The sequence below is a fragment of the Accipiter gentilis genome, chromosome 1, assembly GCF_929443795.1.
Source record: "Accipiter gentilis chromosome 1, bAccGen1.1, whole genome shotgun sequence".
Lineage (NCBI taxonomy): Eukaryota > Metazoa > Chordata > Aves > Accipitriformes > Accipitridae > Astur > Astur gentilis.
In genome coordinates this window covers 76,185-94,251 of record NC_064880.1, presented here as the reverse complement: position 1 = coordinate 94,251, position 18,067 = coordinate 76,185, and positions in this window count along the sequence as shown.

The following is an 18,067-nucleotide window of genomic DNA, read 5'->3' as shown; positions in this document are numbered from 1 at the left end:
CAAGAGCTGCGAGGGGCTCGCGTGTTCCGTTATGCGGAGGACAGCCAAGCGACTGGAGTTACAGAAGAGGAAGGGAGGAGAGAAGGAGAAAGAAGCGGCTGAACTGGCAAAGTCTCTTGGCAGCGCCAAGAACGAGAGCTGCGGTGAGCCCCGGGCCCTCGGGGCCCCGTCTCCCCTCTTCGGTGTTGCGGTCCCTCCCTGCCCCCTCCGTCCCCGGGTCCCCACTCGTTCCCACACCCCTGCTTTTTTTTTTTTTCCTTTTTTTTTTTTTTTTTCCTTTCCTCCCTTGTACCTCTGATACTGAAAAGCCGGTCGACGAAACTCCCTAAGACTCGTTTTGGAGTTTTAGAAAGCAGGCGTTCTTCACTGCAGCGCCGGATGCACGGGGGATAGTTCCACCTAGTGTGCGTGCCACAGCTTTAGCACAAACAGGTTATATAGAATAACTAATTGCTTATTAATCAGATGAGTATACATATACATAAAAACGACGGCAACCGATTATCATAGCACTGCCTACATCCGATCACGTGCAAGGAAGGATCCATTTGAGACGAAGGGCTGCTTTTGCGACCACCGACCCATTTGAAGTTCTTGCTGGCTGCCCTCGAAGTCTTTATTCTTGTCCTTGTTCTTTGATCTTGAAGCTTAACGCAGTTTCAATCGCATGTGGTCAGTTTCAGCATTGTTCCCATTTAGCTTACAGGGGAACATCTAGTCATAAGAGCAAAGAACTGCAAAACTTAGGAGTACCTACCTCTGCTAGTTAATTGCTCGGCTATACTTTTGTCTGTTGTTTCAGTTGTAGCGTTAGTATAAGATTTCTAACCATTATTTACCAAATCTCACTTTTATAGTCACCTAGCAGCAAACCACAGCTGGTACAAAGTATTAAAACCACCCAAATATTTAGACGTGCCATACAGAACGTATGGAAATGTGCTATCAGAGGTGTCCGAGGGGCAGGGGGAGCGCCGGGGGGCGCCCCGAGCCCCGGAGCAGACTCACTGGCAGGACTCGATAGGCGCGCGACTGACTGAATAGACGCTGGCCGGCCGGCCCCTTTGCCCTCCGGGCTGCGTTTGCGCTCCCTCTGCACGGGGCGAGGGGCTGTGAGGGAGCCCAGGGGAGGAGGAGGAGGTGAGGCGCTGGGGGGGGGGGTCGGGCCGTGCCCCCCCTGTTCCTGCTGGGCTCCAGCTGTTGCAAATGTTCTGGTAAAGAAATCAACATTTAATCACATAGAAGAGTTAGGTTTGATTAAGAAGTAAAACTGTGAAGCGTAACGTATAGGATTGTTAAGTTTGAAACGTAGCCATAGAAACTTTAGGAGCTGTGTTATGCGTGACGCTAGGAACCGTAATATTGTTAAAGTCTGAAACAGCTAACCCTAGAAACCTCACCAGGAAGTTACTGGTTTTCCTACGTTCTGTTTCAGGAAACTAAGGAAACCGTCGTGGACACCAGTTTGCTGCTTGGAAACCCCCTTACCCTTCCCATCTCGATTTGAGTATCGACGATGCCAGTCAGCAGAGCCAAGTGTCACTGACCAATGATTGTTTTAAAATAAGAATATTGATAAGGTTATAGAATCACAGGACCGATCGTTACAACGGTTAAATTTAAGAACGAGCATAGTATGCGTTTTTACGGAAGGAGCTTAGGTAACAATGACCTGACGGGAAAAGCCTGTAAAAACTGATGGATTTTGATACTAAGTGGGACACGCCTTTGGAGGAGCGATCCCCCGTGTCCCCAGCGCTGCGATAAACAAAGCGCCTGCTTCTTAACTTCACGTTGGCGTTAAGGAGTTTTATTCTGGATTTCGGTAACGGTTTTGGCGACCCAGATGGGACCTTGCGAGTGAGACTGGACGAGATGGCGTGTCGATCGAGCTCCGGCCGGCACCGAGGTATTCTCGGGGAGAACCGTCACCCTCGACACGCAAAGCTCCTCGCAGCGTTCCCTGGAAAAAAGGTAAGGCGCTGCTTCTTTGGAATTTGTTTGGAAAGCCTGCCCGTGAGGCGCGGCGAAAGCTTCCCAGGGTTGGGGCTTGGAGGGTAGCCGTCTGCACTGGAAGCCTAGGCGTCTGCCCGTAAGTCATAAGCGAAAGCTATTGCTGGGTTGGACTTTGTGTATTATTTGGGACAGCTGTCGTTTGCATTTGTTTGGTATTTGGTATTTGAATGTATATAAGTATAATGGCATTAGCAAAATTGTTTAAGAATAAGAGTGCAGGAAATAGAACTGCTGATGAAAAGTTACCAGAAACGTCACCGCTGGGATGTTTATTGGCACGTTGGGGTGAACTGCAGGAAAAATGGTAAACAAACAGAACTTTGAGTTACAATACTATATTGCAATTCCTGTTGTTTTGTAGGAGAGAGAGTAAATGGAATAAAGTGCCATATGTAGATTTGTTCTTTTTAAGTGAACGTATCGGGCGGGGACCGGAGGGGAGTCTCCCAGCAGAACCTCTGGTTACAGCTAAACTGGGAGAACAGAAAATTGAATGTGAGTTGACACTAGAGTCACCTTTTCAGTTTTAAATACCTCAGAGGGAGAGTTAAGTTTTGAAGAAATTGGTGGTGTTGGTGCAACAAGCGAACGAGAAACTAGACCCTTCTTTAAATCTTTAACAATGAAATTAGGAAAGCAGTGGGTCACTCGGCAGTTTTTGTATGTGCCAAATTCTCCTAAACTCCTGTTAAGGAGAGGTCTATTTGAGAACTTAGAGGCAGAAATTAAATTTAAAAACGGAGAGCTTAAAATTTTAATTCCAGAAACTAAACGTATCGAAGCAGCGGCTTTGTTGTTAACAGGATGTTTACCGAAAGCAGAAGATTATACCGGTCCAAGTGTAATGCTGTCATTCCAGTCGTCTGGACTGGGAAGTTCCCGGTAAATCCAAAAAGCAGAACCTGTGAGAGTTGATTTAAAGCCAGGATCGAATCCGGTAAGAATGAAACAATACCCCCTAAAACCGGAAAGTCGGAAAGAGTTAGTAATGGTAATACAAAAATTTTTAAGATACAAATTGTTAATAGAATGTGAATCCAGATATAATACCCCGATCTTGCCTGTTAAAAGGCTGATGAAAAAGATGATAGATTAGTTCAAGACCTCCTCAGAGCAATAAATCAAATAGTACAAGGTATTCATCCGGTCGTAGCAAATCCTTATACTTTGTTAACAGCCCTAACGGAGAAATGAGAATGGTTCACAGTGTTGGACCGAAAAGATGCCTTTTTCTGTATTCCCTTGGATCCCAATAGTCAAGAGGTTTTTGCTTTGGAATGGGAAAATCCTGAGACTGGGAGAAAAACACGATATACGTGGACAGTCTTGCCTCAAGGCTTTAAGAATAGTCTTACCATTTTTGGAAATCAGTTGGCACGAGAATTAGAGATTTGGAAGAAAGAAAATAATCAAGAAATCTTGCTGAAATATATGGACGATCTGTTAATGGTAGCTGAGACGGAAGAACAATGCACAAAGTTAACTCTTAACTTTTTGAACTTTTTGGGAATCAGTAGATATCGAGTGTCAAAAGAAAAAAACCCAAATAACCCAGAAAGAAGAAACTTAAATTTGAGTTTTAAAATCCTAAAAGGACAGAGACAATTGGGAACTGAGAGAAAAGAGGCAATGTGTCGTCTCCCCGAACCTAAGACTAAAAAAAATGAATGACAAGCATTTCCGGGAATGGTCGAGTGGTGTCACCTGTAGATTATAAATTGTGGCTTGCTGGCCTGACCTTTACAGGAGCAGCTCAAAACCTCAAACGACGGATTGGACCGATGCCGAGAAAGCTACCTTCCAAGAATTGAAACAGGCTGTAACAGGGGTGCCAGCCCTAGCGTCTGCCAGATCTCACGAGAGACACTTGAACTTTTTGCTCGTGAAAGATGAGGTAGAGCTCTGGGTATCCTGGCCCAATATTTAGGGCCAAGTGGGCGAGCTGTGGCCTACTTCTCGAAGCGATTGGATAACGTGAGTCTGGGATGCTCTGGTCGTCCGAGAGCCGTCGCTGCAACTGTGCTACTGATCCAGGAAGCTCGTAAGTTCGCCTGAGCAGAAAGGATTACTGTACGTTTCCCATATGATAACTGTTGTGCTAAAACGGAAAGGGGGGCACTGGTTATCCCCTAGCAGAATGCTGAAATACCAAGTGGTGTTGTTGCTGGAACAAGATGATGTTTACCTAAAAACTACTACCGCCGTTAACCCCGTTGCGTTTTCAACAACTGACCGAGTTAAAGGAGAACTGGAACGTGACTGCTTGCAGGCAATCGAAAGAGTTTACTCCAGCTGACTGGATCTCTGAGGTGTGCCACTAGAAGAAACAGATTGGGAACTATATGCCGACGGAAGCGGTTCCATCTGTGAAGGACAACGTTTTATCGAGATAGACAATAACTACTGAGGAGGTACTTGCGTTGCCAACTTTGCCTTCGATGATCTCTGCCCAAAAGGCTGAATTGATAGCTCTTACTCGAGCTCTGGAACTAAGTCAAGGAAAGCGAGTCAACACTTGGACAGACTCAAAGTATGCTTTTGGAGTGGTACGTGCGCATGGAGCGATACGGGGAGAAAGAGGACTGTTACCTGCACCAGGCACCGCCGTTCAGCACGCACAACAAATACTGAAATTGTTAGAAAGCATTCAAAAACCAACAGCAGTCACGATGATGCACTGTAAAGCACATCCGTTAGGTAAGACCGGTCCTAACGCAGGTAACCGACTGGCTGATAAAGCTGCTGAAGAGGCTGCAGAAAAAGGCATCCTAGCACTAGTTCCAGAGAAAGGTATAAAATTGCCTAAAGAAACTCCAAATTATAATGAAAAAGATGAAGAATTAATTATTAGATTGCAGGCTAACAAAATGAAACAGGATAGGCTGTAACACCGACAGGTCGAATAATAGTCCCACCCACCCACAATAATAAGAGAAATTGCCCCATTGAACATCACAGAGTATACTGGGAAACAGAAAGCGAAATATGACAAAGATTGTTTAAACAATTATAAGTGGACGTGAAATGTGTATGTAAATTTATCCCCGAACCAGTAATAAGATCATCTTTGGGATTATTAAATAAGGAAATTTTTTAGAAGAAGAATATTAGCAAATTGATTTTATAGAATTGCCTTGAAAATAAGGATATGTCCTAGTTTTAGTTGATATCTTTACTGGGCGGCCCAAGGCTTTCCCTTGTCGCACCAACAAAGCAAGGGAAGTAGTCAAAGTCTTGCTCAAAGAGATAATACCAAAATATGGGGTGCCTGTAAGAATGTCATCTGACAATGGCCCTCATTTTATAGCAAAGATTATGAGACAAGTTGAGCCATGTATTATCTATGGATTGAGACTATCACACCCCACATAGACCACAAGCAAGTGTGTGGGCAGAGAGAGAGAAAGAGAGAATGAACTATATCCTTAAGCAACTGTCGAGTAAAATTTGTCAGGAAACCTCACTCCTCACATGGGTTAAAGCGTTACCCGTGGCTCTATTAAGAATCGAAGTATAGCCAGAAGAGAAAGAAAAGTCAAGTCTTTAGGAAATGTTGTACGAAAGACCGTATCAAGAGTCCTGTGTTCTGAGTATCTTGAGTGCCTTTGGAGATATGTTTTTAAAAGGTGTTATGATTTCTTTAAGCAATTCTTTTCAAGAACTTTGTCAGTATGTCTCCACAGCTGGACCCTTAGAACTGGACGTAGCAGCGCATCCCTTCCGACCAGGAGACTGAATATATATAAAATCACCGAGAAGTGGAAAGGACCGTATCGAGTCATTTTAACAACACTTGTAGCAGTAAAGGTCTGGGAGAAGAACCTTGGCTTCATTATTCGAGAATAAAGAAAGCACCCAACAAGAAACTGGAAGTCTAAAGAAACTGTCCCTTTAAAACGGAAAATCTATAAGTAAGTTTCACGTTATCTATTTGGGAAAACAGTTGTGTAAAATTTATAACGTTGGGGTTGCTATTAGGAATATTGTCGAGGGCAATAATCTTTTTGTGTGTTTAGAGGGTGTATGTGGTTTTTTTTTGAGGGGTTCTAAACATGAGATAAACAAAATGAAACAATTATTGTTTGAGCTATTCATCTTGATATTAACCGGTTTTGTAATTTGAATTAAAAAAAAAATCTAGTTTTGTAACTGATTCAAAGTTTTGTAAAGACACAGAATTTAACCTCGGTAACAGCCTGCCTTTCCGATTCCAAAGTCAGATGAAAATCTAGTTCCGTGGAGAATACTGACATTGAATTTAACCAAAACTTGAGAAAAGAGGTAGAACAATGAGAATCATTTTAGCAGATTAAATTGGATGGATTTAAAAGGCAATTATTTTTTTTAAATTTGAAAGAAGGAATTATAGCGTTGTGAATTATAACGTTACCAAACCATCCACCTCACGGACAAAAGAATTAATTTACTCGCCCTTCGGGAGAAACTTGTACAAGCACCCCTTGGGGCTGTCAGCTGCCAAAACCGTAGAGACAAGTGCAAAAAGGAACTTGGGATCATGTTTAAAATATAAAACGATGTTTAGAACTTACTGGAGTTCCAGGATCCTTGTTAGAGCCACCCAGAGTCGGGACCATCTGTGGAAATTTAGACCGGTTTAGACAACCAGAGAAGCATCACACATCCTAAACAGAGCTGTATGAAAGTTTGTACTTGCAGCTAGCTCCTCTGACCCCAAACTCCCAAGACCTTCTCTAGTAGCTAAAGCTCTAAGATGGGGGTGTATTTGTAGAAAGGATAATAATACTTCACATGATCTTTGGTCCCCTCTTAATAACGGGAAAAATTTAGCTTGGAGTTGACGGCATTAAAGGACAGGTGAAAAGTTCAGGCTTAACTGCTTGGGTGACTAGTGATGCTATATGATCCACTCACCTCTTCATGAAGGAGAAAAGCAAATCGTGGTCTTGAGACTTAATAACTCTATCCTCTCTCTGGAAGAAATCTCCCTTGTGGCCTCGCTCGCGGGTGGACCTGGGGAAATCGAAAAGATGATACCTGGCAATCGCCAAGTCTTAGAACTAAAATCAGACGGGTAATAAAATCTGTATTTTGACCCCAGTTAACACCTCTTCCACATCAGATGACTCTTGACATCTGTCACTCAGTCAAGGCAGTGCCTGCTGCTTCACTTCACCTTGGTGGTGAGGGGTTTGGTTCCGGGTTTCGGTACCACAGCTGCGGGCCGGGGCTGGAGGAGCCGCAGGTGCGGGCAGTGAGAGGCTGATGGCGACGCCCCCTCCCTGGCAAGGGGAGGGGCCGCCGGGAGCCCAGGCAGGAGCGGAGCTGAGCAGTGACCGGGCTGCGGCTGCCCCGAGGGAGAAGGTGAGCGGGGCCGGTCACCCCTCGGTACCGGCGAACGTCGGAGGCGGGGGTGGCCCGGGGGAGGTGGGGGCCGCCTGTGCCGAGGCCGGGGGGGAGCCCTGGGGGCTCACAGGGCGGCTGAGAGAACGTGCGCGCGGGGGTGGGGGGCGGGGCGCTGTCAGGGCGGCTGAGAGAACGTGCGCGCGGGGGTGGGGGGGGGGCGCTGACAGGGCGGCTGAGAGAACGTGCGCGCGGGGGGGGGGGGGGGGGGGGGCGCTGACAGGGCGGCTGAGAGAACGTACGTGCGTGCGGGGGGGGGGGGGGCGCTGACAGGGCGGCTGAGAGAACGGGCGCGCGGGGGTGGGGGGGGGCGCTGACAGGGCGGCTGAGAGAACGGGCGCGCGGGGGTGGGGGGGGCGCGGGGCGCTGACAGGGCGGCTGAGAGAACGGGCGCGCGGGGGTGGGGGGGGTGCTGACAGGGCGGCTGAGAGAACGGGCGCGCGGGGGTGGGGGGGGCGCTGACAGGGCGGCTGAGAGAACGGGCGCGCGGGGGGGCTCACCGGGCCCCGTGGCGGGGCTGCGCAGTCGGCCGGCGGGTCCCGGGGAAAGCCCCGAGGAGGACGGCGGGGTCCATGTTGCACGCACGGAGCGGCAGCGGGGCCGCGCCGTGCCGGAGCTACCCGGAGCGGCGCTGGGGGCTCGGCGGGAACTGCTGCTGCGCCGGCGTGGGGAGGTGGGGGGCAACGGAAGCGGCGTCCCCTCGGCGTCAGGCAGCGGGGCAGGCTGCCTCCCGGGGCATGCCGGGAGCTGTAGTTTTCGCGGACTCGGCAGCCGGGCAGCAGCGCGGCTCTCGGGCGCGGCGTAGTCCGACCAGGTCAGACTCAGGAGCGTTGCCGGTTTCGCGTGGTTTTCCGCGGGCTTCCCGCTGCGCCCGCTCCCCGACCAGCCGTGCGGATGCGCCTCCTGGGCGCATGCGCCGTGCTTCGCGTTGGGGCAGCCCGGCGTTCGCTCGCCGGCGCAGGCGCCGTCCCCGTCCCCGTCCCCGTCCCCTGAGGTTTGTGATCTTGGGAAGCCCATGTCCTGGATAGCTGGGGTTGTGGCTTGCAAGCCTGTGACTCCCACCAAGTTCCCAACAAATTCAAACGTAGAAATTGTGCATCAGCCCTCCTCGCCCCCTCCGAGCCGGTCTGTTCTCTGTGGTCACCATTAGTAGCCTCGGTTTCCCACCTGTGGTTCTCCACAAACCCAGAGCCTCGCAGCTCCATGCTGAAGGGAGTGGGGAGCTACACACGGAGAAGGCAGAGGCCCGAGTTTGTCTTTTGGGGATGAGAAGTGGGGAGGAACTGCCATAAATGGGACGCATCCCTGCTTGAGGCATGGCTGTTTCAGCTGTGCACATGGAAAATCCTCAGATACGTTGCATCTAGCCCTCCTTTCCATTGACCCCGGGAGAACTGGCCTCCTGTGTCCCCCAAGTCCATTTACTTCCTGCTGCGGTGAAGTGGCTATTTTTCTTCTTTTCTCTGAGGATTTTGTGGATCTGGGCGTGGGAAGGAGTGCCTTAATGCTGGCTTTCTCAGCCTACTTCTGGGAAGCCAGGCATATCTGCAGATTAGAGCCGGGGGAGTGGCCCAGACGCCTTTTATTCCTCGGAGGGCAGTGGATTTGGGGAGTTAGAGCAAGGCATGCCTGGATGTTGGCCTCCCTGAGGGGGAGGGGGTTTACAGCCAGATGACTGAAAAGCCTCCCCCAGTCACTTCTGGGGAAAGAGTTGCGGGGTGGCTTTTAATGTACCCACGGTATCGATGTGGCAGGTGAGCATACACCCCCCTCTTGGCTGGGGGATCTTATGTGGACGCCTGCTGAGCCAGGGCTGGAAACCCCTCTGCACACCCTGGAGGAGCTGGGTGCAGACTGGGGACGTGAGGGCAGTCGTGACATGGACACGGAGCGGCAGAGAGTCCTGCTCTTTCAGCAGTTAACGGTGCTACCGCGTGGTCAAAACCTCAAGTGCACCCGTCCAACCGTGCATTCTCTTTCCTGGGGTTTGTTTATGGGACAAATAAACTGCCCAGCACTAGATGAGAAGGTTGTCTGCACTCCACCTCAAATCAGGTGCATCACCTCTCCGTCGGGAAAGAAGTATGGGGGTGGGCATAAAAGGAACAGTAACTCCAACGTCGGGACTCTTTTTGGCTCTGGGCGCAGAGCAGGTAACCACAGCGATACAGAGAGGGAAGGAGGTGCTGATGGGTTTGTACCTTGGACTTAAACTGTAGAGGATGATCTGTTCAGGACATCCATGTCATAGAGTAGCTGTTGCATGATTTATACTCGTAATCCAGTTCCTACTTGATAGCCTTAACTTTGCGTGGATTGCGTATTGAACTTTGCAGTAGTTTGTTTGTTTTTACATTTCCTTAAGGTCTAGGCAAAGGTTTAGAAAGTTAGCAGACTTAAGGATAAGTATTTATTACTTTGTCCTGCCACGTTGCCATTTGAAACCTGTTCTGAGTGTTGGTGGTATTCAAGAAATTGGCCGAGATTTAGAGGGTGAATCTGTATCTTTAGGTGTAGTGAGCAGAAAAGTACAATGGATCTTTTTAGTTGCCAGATAGCTTTCTTTATCCAGGCGGTCAATTTGTCAAGATCAGGCTGCAGTGTCCAGGGGGCCGGGGAGGGAAGGTTGGTGTTCAAGCTTCTCATTCCTATCAGCGGTGACTCCGCTTGCACCACTAAGTGGTGCTGTGTACATACGCTTAATTAAATTGGCAGCGGCCTGTGCCTGCCTGCTTGTGCAGTTCGGAGTGGTCATTTTAGAGAAAATGTTCTTTTGGCTGCATTTGTTCTCCTGTGATACAAAAACTTGACAGCGACTGGGGGCAACTACTACTTTAGGAGGATTTCTATAAAGTAAGAAATTGCTGGTTTTATTTTGTCATGATGGGCAAAACAATAACTGATTCAAAATCACGTCCACTGCAGCTTATGCTTCCGTAACACACCACTCAACTGATTTCTATGCGTAAATGTCTTCGGAGAGGAATCACAGGTGCCTGCTGTGACTATAGGGACAAGCAGTATGGGCTCACAGGAACCAGAACATGCTTTACCTCCCCATCACCAGAAGAAAGAAAGAAAGAAAGAGGTGAAGAAGGGTGCTCAGGAGCAAGAGGCTGCAAGGAAGTTGCTGTACATGATCCTTTTGCCTTGCTTTATCTGACAGAAAAGCTGCCTTCTGCTAGTTGGGTCTTGGCTTGAAAGACAAGGGGAGAGAGACTCCCACCCCTCTCCCAGGGAGGGTGCTACTTTTGACTGGCTTGTTCTGACTATGTGATCTGCAGTTACAATATTTAGATTGCGTGCTGACAGTCTATACCACTGACTCCCTGAATGGTTTTTCCTTTCTGTCCCCGCTTCCTTCTCCAGCTTTTTTCAATATATCAATTTAAAAAAAAAAAAAAAATTAATAAAAATTTAACCTTACATGACCATCATGCGTTGGCTTTGGCCCCAAACACTTTATTTCCTAGAAATAAGTTGAGTCTTTTCATCAGAATATGTAAAAGATTTCTGGCCACTGTAGTACTATTGTATTGTTTGTTTTTTTAAATAAGATTCTGTCCAGGTTCCAGCACGTGCACTAAATTTCTACTGCAGTAGAAGAGAGTCTTAAGCTGAAGAGAGATTTCATGCTTGGGAGAGAAAAAGAGCAGATCTTGACTCAAAGGTAACTTTTCCAAGGGAAAGGTAAACTCTTTTGATTCTTTGGGGATTTTTATTCTGATAGCACAAGCATCTTGTTCTCTCAGGATTTTGTTATCTCTGGGACAAAAAACCTTGGTGTTGTGTCACTTCCTCCTTCCCTGGTTGTGTTTTTTTCACTCCTTTCAGAGGAAGTGCTAATACTGTTATAATTTAGGAAGACATTTTTAACTTATGACTCGGAGGTCTGCAGACATCACTGTAAAGACAGTTTCTGTGCATCCAAATGCTGTTAATCCCTTCAAATACAAAATGAAAGATGTGTAACTTGGAGCTGAGAGGTCAGATTATTCCAGATGGGTCTGGTTTACTTTGCATTCAGTGTTCCTGTAGCCTGTTGCTTTGGAAGGTGCAGGTAATAAGCTTTCCAATTGAATAAATGAGCGGTAGTGGTTTTTTGTTTTCCTCCCCTAGAAATGTAGTGCTTGATCAGACTGCACTGACCTGTAGAAGTTGTGGGCACTGTGGTGTTCTCCAGAATGCTACTTGGGCTGCCACTACAAGTAGGTCATTTAAAATAGTAACCTTAGACCTTAAAAACACATAAAAACTTCACGATGCTTAAAGTATAGAGCAGAGTAGTCACCAGGTTAAAATAACTTCATGCTTATGACATGCACAGCGATGGTTCCTTTCAGGTTTTTTGGTGTTGGTTTTTTGTTTTTTTTTTTTTTCTTCTTCTTTAAGATGGCACTGGTTGCAGTGATCTTCAGTTTTACGACACAGCTAACTGTCTTAGTATGGATATGGTTCCTTTCTGCCTACTATTTCCGTTTACTGGCAGACATAGTTAAGATAGCTCTTTGGAGTTGTGGAGTGCGCGTGTGTGTATAGATATATGTGTGTGTGTGTGTGTGAATGTGTATGAAAATAAGAAGACCTAAAGTCCCCTCCCCACATCATTAGCTTTTGCTGACCTGTATTTCAGTGTTACCAAGATTTTAAAGTGACCCAAGTATTGCTGTTGCAAATGTTTCCATGTTTGTCTAACTATTGTGATGACATAAATAAAAAGAAGAAAATCAAAACACTAAATGTTTTATTACTTGCCCTATAACTATATAGGCGTTCCCTGTCTAATATCGATTTCTTTTTTCAGGATTCACTGTATTTATTTTTTTTTTTTTACCCTATGAAACGGAAAGAGATTTCTGGCTTACTGTTGGCTTTTGATAGACGTTTTATCCTTGGGGAATTGCCCACCAATTAATTCATAGAGTTTGGAATTTAACTGAAGGACATTTTGCATGCCCGTGTACAAGTATTGGTGCTAACAAGCCACCATACGGTTCATGTTGATAGCTTTATGGATACTTAAAGGTAGGCAATAGTCTTATTTTTTAATAATGCTTAACCTTTTTCTCTTTGGCAAGAACAAGCAAGTCTGCCTGGTTTTGTAGGACTTGCAGCTTTTCCTTAACATCAGACTTTAAAAAGGGGAGAACCAGTAGTATCAGGTATGCAGTTAGGATGGTGATTTTTAAAATACTAAGCTGCGTAACAGTCTCGGGAAGAACATGTGTGAATGGGCGCGAGAGTCTGTGGTACAGCATTACTAACCTTTGCTGAAAAAAGTTTTGAAGAATGAAGCATTTGCTTTATGAACGGTACTTGAGGACGAATTCTGATGCTGCTAAAGTTTATTGAAAAATAGGCACTGATTTCAGTGATGATGCAGGTGTGGTTTCTGTTCATGCCTTAAATCTGAAAAGAAGAGAAGAGAAACCTCCATTTGAAGGAGGATTTTGTATGAAGGGTAATCAAACCAGTAACCTGCTTTAAGAACGACTTTAACATAGTTGGAGCATCGGTTAAAGGCGAATAAGTAAGGTTTATCATATCCTCCTACCTAAGCTGTGACTATTGAATACAGTCAGCAGTCCACCTCAGAACTTGTTGGTGTGCAGCTGCAACGTGTTAAGTTGTAAGGCTTCACAGCCACGAGCTGATGGGCCACAGTTCTCTCCCAGCATGAAGCGCTGTAAGTTTTAGTTTCTTGCACAGCAGTGACTCTTTTCAACATTAGTAACTATACAACAGGGTAAAAGGCAAAGGCAAATTTAGTGAATAATAATGTGTCGTTCTCAGAGTAGCTGTTTGCATTTCACCGCGATGCAGATGCTTTTTATAGCAGTTGTGTTGGCACATGTCTTAGAATTCGGTTAATCCTCTCCTGAACTCATGTAAACTTTTGGCTTCAACTGCATCACTGACAATATGTTTCACAATAGAATAATTATTTCCCTTAAAAAAAAAAAAAAGGGGGGGGGGGGGAGGGAATAGGAAGAAGGGGTGGAGGAAGTGGGTATAAAAATAATCTGTTGTCTGCCAGTGCTGTGGGCTGCTCACTCATTTTTCTGTAGAACTCCTGGGTTGTTTTTTTTTTGTTGTTGTTATTTTTCTACCTTAGCCTATTAGCCTATCCTCTGCACCTTTGGTCATTTCCTGAAGTTTGTCTGTAGTTTCCTACATGAGTAGGTAAATGTATCTATTTTACTTTACAGAGCTTTGATAGTTTTTTTTAAATTGTACAAGTAATTTAAATCTTGGAACAAATGTCTTTGCTTATTGATTTTTGTGAGTAGCTGCAAAAATCTTATGTATTAGTTGCCCCTTTTAAAATTAAAATAAAAATGAATGCTATGCAAGAAATAGGTTGCAAGTAACTGTTAGGGTCTTACTACTGCTCGCTGTTGAGAGATCGTGGGAAGTGCAGAGAATTTGTGTTAAAAGTTACGGGCATTTTTCAAGATAGTTTTCCAGGTCTGAGGCATGCTGAAATACCTCTTTCCTGTGATAGTGTGTTTAGTTTCATTGACTTCAGCGGAACACACAGAATACATTGACTTAAACTAGCTGAGAATCTGATGATAAGGTTTTATACTCTACCTAACATAGTGTTGTGATGACCTGTCCTCCGAACTCAAAATTATGTTTGATGATCTTAACAGGAGGCCGGATCTTTGATCTGGAAATTATGCTGGTAGCGACGTTACAGAATCCAGGCTTGTGACTTCACTGGTTTCTTGCAGCCCCTCAAGTTCATGAAGGACAATAAAGACCCATTCTCTTTTGTTCTTGTGCTATGATCAGGGATGGAAGTATGACATTGTCAGTTGTAAGAAGTGGCTTAACTGCTGTTGGAGTCTGCTTTTATGCCTGAAAAACCTGTTGATTTGCATGGGTTTGCACAGCTTATGCTAATGATGTGGCTGGAATGGGACAGGGTCTTGTGTAGTCTGCAAGGGGCTGTATATGGTCCTGGTTTATAGCTGGGTGGGAGGGATTGGTTCAAGTTACTTCTGATTTGCCCTATTTAATATCTTAAACAGGAGTGAACAGGGTGATTGGAACGGTTTCATTTTTACAAGAGGACATTTATAAATCAGTTTTTATCCTGTGTTAGAATTAAGATGTGTATTTACTGGAGACAAGGAGTCTAGCCTGAACACTGAAACACCTCCGTTTTGGGCACACTATTGGAACTTTTTTAAAATTTTCAAATCATAACAGTCTGTCAGTTTATGCTTGTTGAGTCTGAGACATTACATGATGCCCTTTGAACAGGTAAATATTGCTAGTACTTGATACTTGGTTTGTAGACTATACCTTTTGTATACTCTGAAATCACATGTAAATAACTTCTGTTGTTTCCCTTTCATTTATAGAAGCTCTGTTCATCCAACCATATAAGCACATACCTAAATTCAGTGTTAAACTTCCTGAATTGCTCTAAACTATTGTGTTGCTGTAAACTGTTTTGGCTGATAAACCTAAGCGGTCAGCTTGGTATTCCTACGTGTATATGTGATTAAGATGCAATAGCTCGGAACAAGTTACCAGGCAACTGCATGCTCCAGCTGCATAGGAGGCACAAAGCAGCTGGCCCGTTCCTTGTAATCAGTGGGAAAGTACAGATTCTCCTGTGACCTCGGTCACTCTTGTCTAACATATTAGATAAGAGTATTTTGATACTCCTCTCGCAGTGGGAGAAACACTGCTTGTGTCTGTGCAGTGTGTGAAAATCACTTTACCAAGATGCTTTTATTTTTAAGCCCTTGGGGGGGGAAAAACCTCAAAACAAAGCGGAATTTAAAAACTTTTTTAATCCAAGGCAAACGTCAGGATTCTCATTCTTACAAAGTATTTTACAATTGTGTAACCTTGTAGACTGTACGGAGAATGAGGATCTTGCATGTGACATACTCAAAAGTTTCATTTTTGGTGTTCTACACGCTTCTACTGATCACAGTGCCTTTGTTTCCTAACAGCAACTGGCAACAGACAATGCGTATGGGTTTCAAGGCCCTGTGGAACAGAGAAGGTAGTTTGCCAGTGTTCTTACTGCTGTTGCAGACATTGTTTCAGTGGACTGAAAGTGGCACGTTCCAAGTACCTTTTCCTACCATTGCTGCGGGTTTTTTTTGTTTTTTTTTTTAAATCCAGAAGAATGTTTCTGTACTTCCCTTCCCTTCCCTATAGGTGCATGTTGATTTACATTGCGTGCTATTGCAGCGTTCTTAGTCTACCGGTTACAGATTACTCCTTTCAGTTCTTGTGCATTTCTGAATGTGTATCTACCTATACACCTACTAAACTCACATTTCTTCAGACATGATACGCAACTGCTACGGAAGTCAGCTATTGTGCTAGTTATGGTGTTTGCCCCGTCAGTTGTTTTACTGTCTAATGAGTACCTGATGACAGAGAAGGGGAGTGTCAGAAAATAGACCAGTCAGGTCAGGCTTTATGTTAGAAATGGTTTTCATAAGATTTAAGAGAACGCAGTTTTGGCATAAGGATTTACATACCGCTCCCGGTGTTCTGTTGGGCTGACGTTTTGCAAGAAGCTGAGGTGTTTAACTTTCAGAAGCTGTTTATGTAAATTGCCTTACCTATGAGTACTCTCCTTCACCTGTGTAACGAAGAAATAAATGTGCATCTCTAGACATGTGCATATGCAGATATAATTGTAAGTGCAGAGCTGAGGATGATGCTTGTGTTTGAGGGTAGAAATACGGAGAGGGACAGCAGTGGGGAAAGAAGAACTTTTAAAGATAGTCTAGTGTTGCTCTCATTCTAGAGGTGAATGATCAACTTTCTGTACCATTCTTGACAAATGCTTGCCTAATTTATTCTTAAACATTTCCTGTAATTGTTACTACTGTTGCAAAGATTGCCACATACCCTAAGTTTTTCAGGTTGTAATTTAAGCCCCATGATTCCGTGTAACTGTGTGCAGTGGATGCACACAAAAGTTCTTCCTTACAGCTACCTTTTAGAGTTTAAACACTGTTATTTCTCTTCAGTATTGCCCTTTCTAGGTTAAGCGGCTGTTTTTCAATTTATGCTTTGAAGTCAGACTCCTGTACATCGTTGAGCACCCTCTTGGACTTACTGTAGACCCTCGCCAGTTATACTACACCCTTCTTGAAAAGCAGTACATCATCTGGAGGGTTCAGCAGCTAATCCGTGCAAATGTAGCGCGGCAGAAATAATGCTTGGACGTACTAACTCCAGTGTGATGTGTGAGGAGGAATCACTGGGCCTTTTGATTAGCAAGAAACGGTACGTAAAAACTAGGTGACAGAAATAGGACACGCAGCTGGCATCCTCGTCTTCAAGCTTACAGTGCAGCTCCGTGGGCTTTGGCTGACTAAAGAGGAGCATGAGGCACAGGAGGGAACTGCTGCTGGATCTTAGTGAAAGGATGGTAAGTCATTTGGAGAGAGGTTTTCAAAGCCGGGAATTCAAGTCGGGTGCCCGATTCCAGATTGCCTGTGAAATCCCTGTGTACTTCCCTCGCTTGTCTAACTTTGTGTTGTATATTGTCTAGCAGCTTTTCTTTGAAAGTTAACAAAGCTACACTTGTGTGATAGGTGATGTAATGATCTCATACCAATAGGCAAAATCCAAGTCACAGAAAATGCCAGCATTTGAAAGAGAGCCCTGATAAATTGCTAGTGCCTTATACCACTGCCACTTACCAGGCCTTCCATGTTAGAGCTGTCTTGATCATTGATGCTGTTTCCTCAGACTTGGAGCTGTAATATCTGCTTCTTGTTTCAGGGTTTATTATGAAGTTGCTGATGGCACTGCCTTAGCCCTTTGGCTAAGAAGAATAGCAAATAATTTGTGGATTATCCGTCGAAGCAGCAGCCAAACAGCATTCTCTTCCAATCAATAGGGAAGAAAGCTGCTGCACCGGGTTTGTCTGGGTTCCCTCATACCAAAGGTCTTTCTCGCATTTATTGATCCTTTTTGCAACTTGTTCAGGGTCAGTTGATGACCTGAGGGAACTGTCAGGTCTTTGAAAAGTGCTTGTAACTGTGAAAAGAGGTTTGTTGACTTCCTCACCGTGATAAGTAGACATTGAAGAAATTGCATGTTGCTCATCTCTTAAGTCAGGGACCGGAATTGGATAGATGCTGTGTTACTAGAAAATAAAATACAACTGGGCCCCTTGAGACAGAAGTGTCTTGATGAAATCGTGTCATATTATCACAGAGACATAGTGATTGTTTTCTCAACTAACAAACAGATCCTAGGCAAAAAGAATGTTTGTTCCAGGTAATTCTGGTCAGTCTCCCAAGGCAGTGGATCTGCTTTGCAAATGAGAAAAAGTGGACCTAAATACTATTTTTGTTCCCCAGTTCAAAATGGGCACAGCAGAGCCTCTACAGTTTTCAAATCGGCAGCAGCTCCTTCGCCTGCTTGTTAGCAGACAGAGCAGAATCTGTACTTTCTCCTGTATGGCTCTTGAAAGAAACTTGGTTGAACTCCTTTGCTTGGTGGAAAAAAAAGTGGGATGTTGGATCAAGTGCAACTGTAGCAAATACTGACCTTCCTGAAACTATTTAGAGTGTTCATGTGTTGATACTCGTTAGAAAAAAACAAAACTTGAAAAAAATCCTATAAGGATTAAGCTATAAGATTGTTTTCAGGGGAAGAAAAGGGGGAAAAA